Source organism: Nuphar pumila, chromosome 5 (assembly GCF_984573655.1).
Source record: "Nuphar pumila chromosome 5, dmNupPumi1.hap1.1, whole genome shotgun sequence".
Taxonomy (NCBI): Eukaryota; Viridiplantae; Streptophyta; class Magnoliopsida; order Nymphaeales; family Nymphaeaceae; genus Nuphar; species Nuphar pumila.
In genome coordinates, this window is record NC_143253.1 from 102,576,511 (window position 1) to 102,592,443 (window position 15,933).

Genomic DNA, 15,933 nt, shown 5'->3' on the forward strand with positions numbered 1-15,933 from the left:
GTGACCCAATTGGGATCTGATCCGGGTCGACTCGGGCATTTCCCGAGTCAACTCGCTGGGTTTGCCAACTATGATATTTATAGCTGTTGGGAGCAATCCCAACGACTCTATGGATATTTCCCATAGAGCCCCTTAATGGCTAACCTAATTACATTAGTTAAAAAATAAAACTAGCTAATTTGTCCTTATTGAACCGACCTAGTTACATGAGTTGAAATGACCAAAATGCCCCTATTGGCCATTATATATATTCTTTATATTTAAGAATATATATATATATATATATATATATATATATATATATATATATATATACTTTAACAATATTTGCCTTGTCTTCGCCTTCGATAATATAAACCATCTCCTAATGTTCCTTTGAGATATCTTAAGATTCTCTTCACTGCTTCCATGTGAGTGAACCTCATGAACTGAGATACTTGATTGACAACATAAACTACACCAGGTGTGGTAAAAGTTAAGTACTGCAACATTCCCACCACACTACTGCATTCTATCAGATCATCATATAACGCGCCATCATCTACACTATGCCTCTGATGAATCAAACTGGGAGTTAATAGGGGCTTACAATTAGTCATTACCTGTCTTCCTTATAAGATCAAGTGTGTATTTAAGCTGTGTCAGAGTCATTTCATTGCCCTTTCTATCAACTTCTATTCCCCAAAAATATTTTAGCTTGTCACGATCCTTTATCTTAAACTTTTACCCAACACATTTTTTATTTCTTCAATGTGCCTTTCAGAACTTCTTGTGACAATTATGTCATCAACATATATAGGAAGCACAATCATGTAATCCTCGCCCTTGTGAATGAATAATGAGTGGGCTAGATGAGATCTATAAACCCCCCTTTAAATTTCCAGCAAAAAGCTTTCGAACCATTACCGGGAAGCTTGTTTGAGCCAATAAATCTCTCTCCTCAGTCTACAAACATTATTCATTGGATCATTTTCAGTGTATCCAGGCGGCTGCTTCATATCTACCTCTTCCCTCAACTCCCCATGCAGGAATGCATTTAACGTGCGGCTAAAAGGACCAACCATGGTCAACAACAAGTGATAGAATAATGCGAATGATCCCCATTTTGACTACAGGACTAAAGGTATCTTCACAAGATTGTGTTTCTGCGTAAAACCTTTCGCAACGAATTAGTCCTTATATCTTTCAACATTACCGTCAGGTTTATATTTAATTTTATAAACCCATTTTGACCCAACTATATGTTAGAGCATCAAGATCGTGGGCGTACCTGGTTCGAGGCCGATTTGGATCTGCAGAAGTGGCAGCGATGATGGAGAACACGCTGAGTGGCTTTGATTATAAAGGCTGCAGCAACCGCCCAGCGTGAATCTGTTTAATATATAATACAACCTCTAATTAGGACTATCATACAAATGACTAAACAACCCTTGATTATACAACCGATTACACAACACGTTTGGATCTCGGGTCCACATCGGACCCAAATCCAAACCCGGGACAATGCAATAAAGATATAATGTCTTAACAGCCTCCCTCAAGTTGAGCATGCATTTGAATCATGCTCATCTTGCCTTTAAGAAACCAAAATCTTTTGACTGTCAGCCCTTTAGTAAACAAATCTGCAATTTGATTCTCCGTTCCAATATATCTGACTTCTATTTCTCGATCCTCAATCTTCTGCATGATGAAATGCTGGTCTATTTCAATATGCTTTGTCCTTCCATGATGTATAGGATTCAGTGAGATCTTTATAGCACTTTGATTATCGCATAATAAAAATAAATTTTGGTAAAAATTCTCCTAGTTCAACTAAAAGACGTCTAATCCAGGTTAATTTAGATCTGACATAAGCCATAGCACGATATTCTGCTTCTGTGTTAGATCTGACAACAACCCTTTGCTTTTTACTGCTCCATGAAGCTAAGTTTCTTTCAAGAAAGACACAATAATCGGTTACTGACCTTCTTTCATCTAGATCTCCAGCCCAATCTGCATCTGAATATGCCATTAACATTAATGCATCATAATTTTGGCTTCTTTTCTCATATACTAAGCCGTCTCCTATTGTACTTTTCAAATACCTCGAGATCCTTTTGACTGCCTCCATATCTACAATTTTTGGTTTATGCATGAACTGAGACACTTGATTCACAACATAAACTATGTCTGGCCTAGTAAAGGTCAAATATTGAAGCATACCGACTATGCTCCGATAATTGGTCGCATTTTCATATATGTCTCCATCCATATTACTTAACTTTTGGTGGATGAGAGATGGCATGGCCACTGGTTTGCAGTCCTTCATCCCACAATGGTATATTTGTGTTGAGTCATCGTTAACTTCTCCTCTTGTCTGTCAACTTCAATACCAATGTAGTACTTTAACTCTCCAAGATCTTTCATTTGAAACCTGCTGCTAAGTAACCTTTTGATTTTTTGAATGTATTCTTTTAAATTCCTTGTGATTATCAGGTCATCAACATATATAAGGAGCAATGTTTTTTCTCTTTTGTATATGAATAGGGAATAATCAAGATATGAATGAACAAATCAATGTCTCTGAATTTCTTGGGAAAAACTTTCAAACCATGATCGTGAAGCTTGCTTTAATTCATAAATGAATTTCTGTAATCTACACACATAACCATTTGGATCACCTTGAGTATAACCTTCTGGTTGTTCCATATACACTTCTTCTTTCAGGTTGCCATAAAGAAAGACGTTCTTAACATCCATCTGGTTGAGTGTCCAGCCAATCAATAGCTAAAGACATAACAATGTGAATGATACCCATTTTTATCGCAGGACTAAAAGTTTCATCATAATCCAATCCATGCTCTTGAGTAAATTCTTTTGCCACAAGTCATGCTTTATATCTCTCCACACTACCATCGGGCATATACTTTATTTTATAAATCCATTTGTCTTCAACAACATTCTTATTCAAAGGTCTTGAAACTATTTCCCATGTTTGACATTTATGCAGAGCTTCATTCTCTTCATTAATTGCATCAATCCATCTCTTGCGTTGATAAGCTTGATAAAATGTTTGGGTTCTTCTTGGGCTTCTATGGTGGCAAGAAAAGCTTGATGATCGACACTAAATTTTTTATGACTGATCCACTTCTCTACAGGATGACGTACTCGTGTCGACCTTCTCAAGGTTGTGAAGTTATCATCTGTCACAAATTCTTTCTGTTATGATTCTTGAGGCATAAAACAAGATTTAGTACCTCTGGTGTAAATTTGTCCCTCTATAAATTTGTTGTGTTTGCTCATTTGTTTTGTCTTTATCATTAATTCCTGCTCTATCTGATTTAGCAGACACAATAGCCTCCTTTTCGGCATGTGAAAATAATTTCGCACTGAGCCAAGGTTGATAATATTCAATCTTGGATTGCCGATCTTGAAGCACATTGGTGTTGTCTTTATGTTGAAATTTGTTCTTATAAAAAACAACATTTCGTGAGATGCGAATGGTTTTGGTGGCAATCTCATAACCGATACCCTTTATAACAATCGGCATATCCAATGAATTTGCAAATACTAGCTTTGTTCCCAAACTTATTTCGTTGAGTCTTATCAATATGAACATAACATATGCAACCAAAAGACTTCAAAAGTGTATAATCAGGATGTTTACCATATAGCATGAAGTACGAGGATCGTTTGTTCAGAGCTTCCATGTGAAGTCTATTTATTACATAGACGACAAAATGAAAGGCTTATGTCCACAGTCCCACCGTCATGCATCATAGTAAGGGCACTTTCTGTAATATGCCGATATTTTCGTTCTGCAAGTCCATTTTGTTGGGGGTGTGAGGACACACGACCCTTCAAATAATTTCATTCAGTTGCAGAAATTCAATGAAGTCATTGAAGACATACTCTTCACCTCTATCACTTTGGAAATTAAGAATAGTTGTAGAAAATTGTTTTTTAACATAGATATGAAACCTGCGAAAGATATTAAAAACTTTAGACTTTTGTTTCATAAAAAATATCCAGGAATAACAAGAATAGCCATCAACAAATACAACATAATATCTACTTTCAAAAAAAGATTTTTCTGGAGTAGGACCCCAAACATCAGAGTGCACAATCTCAAAAGGTTTCAAGCTCTTTCATTTATGGAATGAAAAGGATTACATGACTCTTGCAAACCTGACAACTGGAACACAATGTCTTATTTAAACCATGACTCAAGCTTGTCTTTGGAATCAACTTATAAGAGACAAGATTTTCAATAAATTTATGGCTACAATGACCCAATCGACTGTGCCAAAGATTAACATTATTGACAAGACTGGCGGCGAAAGCAAGCGACTTCTTAGGAGTCAAAGTTGATGATGAAGAAGAACACTTTTGCAGTGGATTTTTCTTGAAGATGTACATGTTCCCACACCGCTCCCCTTCAGCGTATGTTGTCTTCATGCGAAGATCCTTCACATACATAGAAGAACGAGTAAAAACAATGCAAGAATTAGTATCTTCAACAAGTTGGGCACCCAATATCAAAAAAAAGTTTAATAGACTTAGACTCAGAAGAGAAAACAAAGTCATTTCTAACATAAGTGATGAGATGTTTAGTACTGTCTCTCGTGACAGCACTATCCTTTCCAGAATATCTAATGGGACTAGAAAGCTTACTTGCATCTCTAGTGATGTAACTAGCTGCTTCGGAATCAACATACCAAATTTCTTGATCCTCCTCCTTTAGATTTAGAGAGTTTAGGGTTGCAAGCAATGCATTCAGATTACCAATATAGTTCTCCCCTCCAGCAATTGACTAATTCATAGTTGGTCTAACTGGATTGCTTTTATGATAAGTGGAGTTGTCCTCTGCATTGGGATCATCTTTATGATAACAATTAGCTTTTACATGCTCAGACTTTCTGCATATAAAACAAACCGGGACCCTTCTGCCTCCAATATTAACACTGTTGGTATTTGAAGCATTAGGAAAAGGTAAAATACTTCTACCTTGTTGAATTCCAGCTCTTCCACGGCCACGACCGCCTCCTCGGTAACCTCCTCTTTCTCTTCCCCTATTTGTCTCTGTAAACAACACCTCATGAGAGTCATGTAACTGCCCAGAGTTTTTTGTGGCATGCTTGAGATTCATCTCAAATTGAAATAATCGTGGCCTAAGATCTTCAAAAGATGGGAGAATAGGAAAGCTATGCAACGTAGTGGAGATAACATGATACTCATCTCCCAAGCCAGCTAGTGTCTGTTGGACTTTGTCGTGATCCGAAACAGTTACTCTCTCTTCAAATCCATGACTCTGGATTTTGAAATTTGAGAATATGTCTTGACTATGTTGTCCCATAACTCTTTGGCTGAATAGTCATCCGAGATTCCAATGAGGACTTCTTTGTTAGAAAATAACATATATATGTATATACTTGAATATATATATATTCAAGTATATATATATTTATTTATATATATATATATACATACTTTTCATAATACAAGAGTATGTATATGTATATATATATGTATATAACTATATATTTAAAGTATATACTTATATTCTTGTAATACTTTTTTATTTATTTAATTTTGTAATTTTATTTATTTCTTATTTTTTTGTCTTTTTGTCAAACAGTCATAATTGACTAGAACTGTTGGGCTGTCAAAACAGCCAACAACGTTTTTGTCAGGTTCTGTCAATGACTGTTTGAATAGAGCTGTTGGGCTACTCCCAATGGCTCTAATTAGAGCTCTTGGGAGTAGCCCAACAGCTATCCCAACAACTATTTTAATAGCTCCTCTCATGTAACCTCTCTATAAATAAGGGCATGCTGCCCATTGTAATTTCAATACAAAGGTAGAGGGTTTTACCTCTTACATATTCAGATTCAAGTGCATTTATGCACTATTCTTATGTTTGTGCTGTGGAGCATTTTGTATGCTATTTTGGTTTACCATATTGGGTGAATGTATGTTTTGTCAAGTTGTTTGTAGACTTGATTGTGTGTAAGACTCTTTACATGGTATCAAAGCTTGGTGTATGATCAACCGTGCATTGATGAGCTGCCTCGTAAAGCGTGCCTTCTCTCTTTCGTGATTGGTGGTTCCTTTTTTCTTTGGATTCATCATGGGTGAATTTTTTCCGCACAATACAAGCAACTCCAACTTCATTCCGCCATTCAAACTTGAAGGAAACAACTATAACATTTGGGCGGGACACTTGGAGACATTCATCAAGGGTCAAGGTTTGTGGGGATTTGTAAGAGGTACTATTCTTGAACCCACTCCCAAAATTACATTAGGTGAAAATGACGTTGAGACTAGTATTGAAGAAAAAAACAAAGCCATGGAATAATACTACAAAAAATTAGATGAATGGGAAATGAAAAATGCCAAATTTTTTTCATGGATGCTTAGTGGAGTTGAGACAAAAATTGCCTCAAACCTTTTGTGTTACAAAAAGGCAAATGAAGCATGAGAATATCTTAGAGGTATGTTTACCGAAAAGGATATGGCTCACAAGTATTATCTCCAAGAAAAAGTTAGAAACATTAAACAAGGAGATAAAAATATAAGAGATTATTTTATGGAGTTATCTTCCATTTGGACCCAACTTGCCCAATTTGAACCCAAATGGGAAGGAAAGTGTATAGAAATACAGCGAGTTCAAGTTGAAGAAGAGAGACTTTTCGCTTTTCTCTATAGTTTGAGACCCGAGTTTGAACAAACAAGAGCCTCCTTGCTATCATCTTCATCACCTCCTCCTATTCATGAGATTCTCACTAAACTTACTGGAGAAGAGACTAGGCTAAACATGAGTAAAAATGTTAATGTGCTTGCTACTTCTAGCAATGGTCAAGAAGAGTATTGTGCACTTGCCGCATCAAAACCAGGACACTATATCAAGCTATATAAACCTCCTCATTTTAATAAGAATCGAGGAGAATAAAAAATCATTTGCCATAATTGTAATGAGCCCGATCATATTAGGCCTCAATGTCCTAGATACAAATATAGGCCTCAAGAAAAGCGTGTTGCGGCTGCACCATCAAAACAAGATGAAGATACTTTGAATCTCAAAGACCTCACCAAATCATTATCTCAACTGACGGAGGCATTGCAACCACTGCTTAAAGGATCTACCTCAGGAGCGACCATTGCAACCTCTTCTACTCCTGGTATGTGCTCTTGGCTTCTTGATTCAGGAGTTTCTTTTCATATGACCCCACATAGATCTATACTATCCGAATGTCAACCTAATTCAAATGCATCATTTGTTTCCACTGCCGATGGTACTGCCTTGGAAATAGAGGGTGTTGGGATTTTTAAAAATGATTTGTCAAGACATAACAACTTTTATATTCCGAAAATAAGACTTATACCAAAACTTCATCTTAATCTACTTTCTGTTTCTCAAATCTCGGATCATGGATGTGATGTCATTTTCTCATCAAGTAAATGTTGGGTGCAGGATCGCCAGTCCGGGAAATTGATTGGGGAAGGTTCTAGGCAAAAAGATCTCTATTATATGGATTTCCTTTGTATTCCAAAGGAATCATTTTGCATCACTGCCCAAACAAAAGACATACGGACTTGGCATCATAGACTTGGGCATCAAAATATAAGAAAATTAAATTTTGTACCTATTACCAAGAATCTTTGTAAAGATAATTTTGAATGCAAAGAATGTTTACTTGGTAAAATGACAGTCTTGCCTTATGGTCAAAGAACTTTTTACTCCTCAATGCCTTTTGAATTAGTTCATTCAGATGTATGGGGTCCTGCTCCTGTAGCCTCTAAAGACGGATTTTCCTACTATGTTGTGTTTATTGATGTATTTGCAACCTTCAAAACATTCCATAACATGATTAAAAATCAATTTGAAAGTAAACTCAAAATTCTCAGAACTGACTCTGGAGGAGAATACTTGTCAAATGAGTTTAAACAATTTTTAGAAAATGAAGGAATTTTACATCAAAGATCATGTCCTAGAACCCCGCAACAAAATGGAATTTCAGAAAAGAAATACAGACATATTATGGAAACTACAAGAACTCTTCTTATTGCTAAAAATGTTCCAAAAAATCTTTGGGCTGAAGCTGCATTAACCTCAGTATATCTTATAAATAGGATGCCTTCCAAAACTTTATCTAATGAAATTCCTTTTGAAAAATTATTCAAATATCAACCTGACTATCAAAGACTGAGAATCTTTGGTTGCAAATGTTATGTTTTGAATGATAAAGGAGATAAACTATCTTCTAAAGCTATTTCCTGTGCGTTCATTGGTTATTCAGAAACACAAAAAGGATTTAAATGTTATGATACCAAAAATGATAAACTTCTCATTTCAAGGAATGTTAATTTTGTTGAAAATGAAAGTGGATTTGAAGAAAACATGTCGAAAGATATAAACTTTGATTATTCTTTCTTGTTCAAACTATTGTCTAATGATGAAAATATTTATGTAGAACCTCTTATTGAAAATAGAACAACAGTTGAACCAATAGTATACACTAGAAGAAATCGAAATGCATTCAATGAAGGTGTAAATCAAAGTAATCATGAAGCATCAGAAATTCCTTTAGAACAAACCACTATTCGTAGATCAGAACGAACCTCAAGAATCCCAAATAAATTTGTGTCTTATGATTCATTCTCTCCTCAACATAGAGCATGTCTTATAGCTATCCACTCATATTTTGAACCCTCATGTTACAATGAAGCAAAAAATTTACCTGAATGGATAAAAGCTATGCACATAGAATTAGAAGCTCTTAAAGATGCTAATACTTGGAAAATTCTGGATTTACCTATAGGAAAGAAGACAATAGGTTGTAGATGGGTTTTTAAAGTAAAAACCAAAAGTGATGGATCCTTGGAAAGGCATAAAGCCAGGCTAGTTGCCAAAGGATATTCTCAAGAATACGGAGTAGATTATGAAGAAACTTTTGCTCCTGTTGCCAGGATGACCACTGTTCGAATGCTTGTAGCTATTTCAGCTATTAAAAATTGGAATATATTTCAAATGGATGTTAAAAATGCATTTTTAAATGGGAATCTCAATGAGGAAGTATATATGGATATTTCACCTGGATTAATAATTCCTTCATGTAAAGTGCTTAAATTAAAAAAGGCATTATATGGCCTCAAACAAGCACCTAAAGCTTGGTTTGATACTTTTAACAATGTTATTACAAGGTATGGTTTTAAACCATGCTATACTGATACAACTTTGTTTATCAAGAACTCTTTTGCTGGTATTATAATTTTACTTTTATATGTTGATGATATGTTAATTACAGGTAGTGACAAGGAGGGAATCAAGAAAGTAAAACAATTTTTGAAAAATTCTTTTGAAATGACAGATCTTGGGTTTCTAACATACTTTCTTGGTATAGAAGTTTCATACTCTAACCGAGGATACACATTGTCACAAACAAAGTTTGCTTCAGATATTATTGACAGGTCAGGACTTTCAGATGATAAAGTTGTTGATACTCCAGAGATTGTCGGAATGAAAATGCGAGCCGATGATGGAGTTCCTTTGGACAATCTAACTCCCTTCAGACAGCTAGTGGGATCTCTTATGTATTTAAGTATTACAAGACCAGACATAGCCCATGTTGTACATATAGCCAGTCAATTTCAACATGCTCCAATATCAGCTCATATGAGTGCAGTCATGAGAATTATTAAATACATCAGAGGCACTATGAATAAGGGAGTCTTTCTGTTATCTTCTTCCTCCTTAGATCTTATTGCATATTCTGATGCTGATTGGGGTGGAGATCCAAATAACAGGCGCTCAAAACTGGTTTTTGTATATTTCTAGGTGAATCTTTGATTTCATGGAGGTGCAAGAAACAACAAAAGGTGTCATTATCATCTACAAAAGTTGAATATAGAGCAATGAAAACTACTACTATGGAAGTTGTGTGACTCAAACAATTGATTTCAGATATGGGGATTCACCTTCAGAATCCTACAAGATTGTGTTGTGACAATAAGAGTTCGATATACATTGCTCGAAATCATACGTTTCATGAAAGAACTAAGCATATAGAGATGGATTGCCATTTTGTTCGTGAAGAATATTTGAAGAAGACTATTGATCTTCCTTATGTGACATCAGAATATCAACTTGCTGACTTCTTCACCAAGGCACTATGCTCACCAAGATTCAATTTTTTACTTGACAAACTTTCGGTGATTTCACCATAAGTTTGAGGGAGACTGTTAGAAAATAACATATATATGTATATACTTGAATATATATATATTCAAGTATATATATATATATATTTATTTATATATATACATACTTTTTGTAATACAAGAGTATGTATATGTATATATATATATGTATATAACTATATATTTAAAGTATATACTTATATTCTTGTAATACTTTTTTATTTATTTATTTTTGTAATTTTATTTCTTTCTTATTTTTTTGTCTTTTTGTCAAACAATCATAATTGACTAGAGCTGTTGGGCTGTCAAAACAGCCAACAGCCTTTTTGTCAGGTTCTGTCAAACAGTCAAAATGTTGACTGTTTGAATAGAGCTGTTGGGCTACTCCCAACGGCTCTAATTAGAGCTCTTGGGAGTAGCCCAACAGCTATCCCAACAGCTATTTTAATAGCTCCTCTCATGTAACCTCTCTATAAATAAGGGCATGCTGCCCATTGTAATTTCAATACAAAGGTAGAGGGTTTTACCTCTTACATATTCAGATTCAAGTGCATTTATGCACTATTCTTATGTTTGTGCTGTGGAGCATTTTGTATGCTATTTTGGTTTACCATATTGGGTGAATGTATGTTTTGTCAAGTTGTTTGTAGACTTGATTGTGTGTAAGACTCTTTACATTCTTGTGACAGGGTAGAAGTGAGGTAGGCAACAATGGCTTGGTCCCTTTTAACCCATGACACATATTCAAAATTTCTAATATAGACCACATGCACTGCACCTTTGTTGTCTCTATGCTCCTGCATGAAATACTCTGATGGCATTTTAATTGATCCATCAAGATGGCCAGATAGATCGCGACTTTTAATAAAGGGGATAATCTGCCTTTTCCAAGTCAGAAAATTATTGTTATTCAGTTTCTCTGAGACAAGTTGAGGTAGGAAACTAGAGGACAAGATGGGTTGTGGAACATTAGTATCCATGAGAGGAAGTGAAGAATATGACGACAGAAAAGGTAATGACAAAAAATGCTGAAAATAAAATCAAGGATGATGGCAGACTTCTGTTGAGAAAAGAATGAAGAAGATTGTTGTTAAGAAACAAAACAGCAAAAAGGATGACGCAGAAAGTTAAAGTAAACTCAAGAATGAAGAAGACTGCAGAAATAAAGAGAAAATAGAACCAGAATTTTCATGACGTAACAGTTTGAAACAGATCAGTTTAACGACACAAATATTAAGAAATCAATTCACGACACCAGCATAGACAAAGCCAAACCAGAAATAGATAAATTAACGACACATGAAACGACACAGAGATAATATTCACGACCCAGAAATTCTAACAATGAGCAGTCGAAAAAGAAAAAAAATCAGGCTCATTATACAGAAAATGACGTTTCTGGTCAGGTATGCCACACATAGAATAGCAACCAAGAAAGAATCAGGCAGCGAAAGTATTCACGATCTAGAGAATGTTCAGATTCGTGATCAGAATATAACCATTCTGATCAGAAGAACGATACAAATAATAAGAACTAAAGGAAGGCAAGAAAAGAATAACCCAATATGGAAAACCTCGTTGTAGATCTGATTATTGATCATCGTAGGTCTCAAGACACAGATAGATCACACCCAAACTGATTTGATCATGATGGAACACACAGTCTGATTATGCCAGGTCTAGAGATGTAGATAGATCACACCCAACCACGAAGAAACACACAGACTGAATACACCCAATCACGAACCAAGCTTTGATACCATGTTAGAGCAGCAAGATCGTGGGCGTACCTGGTTCAAGGTCGGTTTGGATCTGCGGAAGTGGCAGTGATGATAGAGAACACACTGAGTGGCTCTGATCACAAAGGCTGCAGCAACCGCCCAGGCGTGAATCTGTTTAATATATAATACAGCCTCTAATTAGGGCTATCATACAAATGACTAAACAGCCCTTGATTATACAACCAATACACAACACGTTTGGATCTCAGATCCACATCGGACCCAAATCCAAACCTGGGACAATGCAATAAAGATATAATGTCTTAACACTATATTCTTATTTAGAGGCCGTTTCACAATTTCCCAAGTTTTACATTCATGCAAAACACTCATCTCTTTGTTCATGGCTTCAACCCATCTCCTACTACGAGCTGCCTGAACATACGAATTAGGCTCAACTTGTTTCTTACTTTCTGCTAGAAATATTTAATGTTCCATGCTGAAATTTTGATAGCTGACCTGTCTTTTAATAGGATGACAGACTCTGCTTGATCTTCTAATTTCATGTTGGTTGGAGATCACTTGATTTTCAGCATTTTGTGATTCACCACCCTGCTGCAATTTAGAATGCGATTGATCTATATGCTCCGATCTGGTTCTTCTATGATAGACACCCTTTTTTGAATCTTCCAGTGCCAACTTCAATGTGATTTTTTTTTCTGTCTGCTGAATCCCTTGAATTTTGTTAAAACCGTCAGCATGCTGCCCTTGAGTTTCAGTTGGCTTTCCCCGAACAATTGCACTATTACTTGTAAAAGAAAACAATTCAACACTCAACCAAGGCATATAATATTATTTTCTGACTGTAAGTTTGATGCCTCGACTTGCTGAGAAGAAGCTTTATCGAAAACAACATTTCTAGATATTCTTATCTGTTTTTTCTTTATATCATAACACCTGAAACCTTTACGACTATCATAGTAACCAACAAACTTACAGACATAGGCCTTAGGCTCAAACTCATTTACATAACAAATGCAGCCATATGCACGTCTGGATGTTTTTCAAACAACACATAATAAGAAGACTTATGATCCAGAATTTTCATAGGAAGTCTATTTATAACATGCATGGCTGTATAAAATGCTTCAGTCCACAAGTAGAATGAAACTTTTCCTTCATGCATCATTGCCAAAGCAATCACAATAATATGGTGATGCTTTCTTTCAATAATCCCATTTTTCTGTGGAGTGTATGTGCAAGACACCCTTCAATTGATTCCATTATTATGAAGATATTCAATAAATTTTGTTGAGGAATACTCCCCAGTCCCCACCATCACATTGAAAGTTTATAATAGACATGGAAAATTGATTTTTGACTAAGGCATTAAATTGTTGAAAGTTGTGGAAAACTTCATGTTTATGTTTTATAAAGTAGATTCACGTGAAACGTAAATATCCATCAACAAAAGAAACATAATAACGACTGCGAGCAAGACCCCAAACATTAAAATAAATGATCTCAAAAAGTTTCGAAGCCCTTTTATTAAAAATATTGAAAGGAAGTACACAACTTTTTGAAACTTCGCAACAAGGACAAATAACACCAACTGACTCAGAACTCAAACTAAACTTAAGAATCAAACCGCTGGAAACCAACCTTTCGACAAAAGACCGATTATAATGTCCTAAACGACTATGCCATACACTCGGTTTATTTTCTTTGGACAAAAGACAATATTTTTGACTTTGACATAAACTTCGAAATACGAGCAACAAGCTTTGGGGGAGGATCTTCTCTGAAGACGTACATGTTTCCCATTCGTTTTCCTCAACAAACGCCTTCTTCATGTGAAGATCCTTGACATAGATAGAAGAAGGGTGTTTTATATATATATATATATATATATATATATATATATATATATATATATAATGTAATTCCTTTGTATTGCCTGATAGGTGCATTTTAGTCTTTTTACTTGTATAATAAATTGTTTATTAGAAACAACTTATTTCTTTTTTTATTTTTTATTTTCTTTTTATTCTTTTTTTTGCTCTTCCTTTTGAGCATTGGGGCCCCACATTTAGAGTCGTTGGGGCCCCAACAGTCATAAATATGACTCTTGGGAGCTCCCCAATGACTCCAAGAGTGGGGACCAAGAGTAGGGAGCTCCCAATGGCTCCTCCTCCTCTTTCTTATATATATATATATCTATATATATATATATATATAGGGGTGTTCCCCCTTCACTTGTGAGTTTAATGAAATGGATTGAATCTAATAAACATGCAAGAACACACTTTCAATAAAGTAGAATACTTGATTGAATCATCATACCACCCACACAAGGTTCTATCAAATTTGTTAATGCATAGTCACTAAAAAATGAGTTAAAAATACAAGGCCACAAAGGGCCTGTTTATAATACAAACGGACCACTAGGGAGCAACCCCAATATGGCCGTTGGACAGGGCTGCTCCGACAGTCATATTTATGACCGTTGGGAGCAGCTCCAACAACTATATTGGAGCTGCCCCAAAAACACAAAAACCGAAAAACAAAAATCCAAAATAAAATAAAAGTGAAAGATAGAAATAAAAGTAAAAGATTGTCAACCCCTAATGGGCTGACGCCTATTACAATAAAAGTCCAAAATACCCTTTCTGGGTATTTCAGTTTGCAGTATATATATATATTTTAACCCCCCCTCAAACTCATGGTGGAACAACCGAGAGTTTGCCAAGTAGGAAGTGAAATCTGGGAGACAGAAGTGCTTTGGTGAAGAAGTCTGCTAGTTGATATTCAGACGGAACGTAGGGCAATGTGATGGTCTTCCTCAGAAATTCTTCATGAACGTAGTGGTAATCCATTCCAATATGTTTTGTCCTACGTATACAATGCTCTTGTTGTCACAACATAACCTTGAAGATTCCACAATATGAACTCCCAAGCCTTCGAGAAGTTGTCTTAACCATACCAACTCAGACGTAGTTGTTCCCATGACACTATACTCAACTTCAGTGGGGGAGAGAGACACAAACCAGTGGTTGCATCGTCATGAAATTAGGGAATCACCTACAAACACACATAAACCAGTGGTTGAGCGTCTATCATTTACATCCCCTTCCCAGTCAGAATCAGAATATGTAATGACTTCTAATGATGAGGAGGACGATAAAAACAAGCCATGATTAATGGATTTCTTAATATATCTAACAATTTTCATTACATTACTCATATGTACGGTAGTGAGAGCATGCTGAAATTGACTAACGGAATGAATAAGATGAGATATATCAGGACGAGTAATAGAATAGAAAGATAAGACAAAGCCCCAATCATTTATCTGTAGGGAGTTGGATCTTGCAAAGGCTCTCCATCATCTTTCTTTATTTTGGCATTTATGACCTTCGAAATATCAACCGGTTTTTCATCCGAGAGTCCTGATAGTTTAATGATCTCTGCTGCGTACTTAGTCTGTGACAAAAAAATAACCATGAGGTTAGTAGGTCACTTCTATTCAAAGAAAATATCATAAAAGATCAAGATCTGTCATATCAAAGTTGGCTTTAAGCACATCTTTGATATGATCAAGTCCCTGCCTATCACCTCTTGTAATTATCATATCATCTACGTACAATAATAAGATCACCATCCCTGCATTGGAAGACTTAACAAACAATGCAGTGTCAGTAAAACAAGATTTAAAATTAAGCTGCTTCATCACATTACCTACCAAGCTTTGGGAGCTTGTTTTAAGCTATACAAGGCTTTGCACAACCAAAGAGTTTTTCCATGTGCTAATTCCAAGCCTGGCGGAGGATCTATGTAAGCTTTCTCGTCCAGATTACCATTCAAAAATGCATTTTTTATATCTATTTGAAAGATAGACCATTTTTTAATTGATGCTATGGAAATGAGAGTTCTCACAGTAGCCATTCGAGTAACTAGAGCAAATGTTTTGTCGTAGTCTATTATATATTCTTGACTATATCCCTTGGCTACTAACCTATCTTTGTATCTTTCT

The 15,933-nt window shown here is 35.6% G+C and overlaps 1 protein-coding gene across 3 annotated transcripts in view; it reads left to right on the forward strand.

The window, feature by feature from the left end:
- Nucleotides 1-15,933, forward strand: part of LOC149837953 (uncharacterized) — a 74,946-nt gene that overhangs the window by 13,577 nt on the left and 45,436 nt on the right. The window lies entirely within an intron of this gene.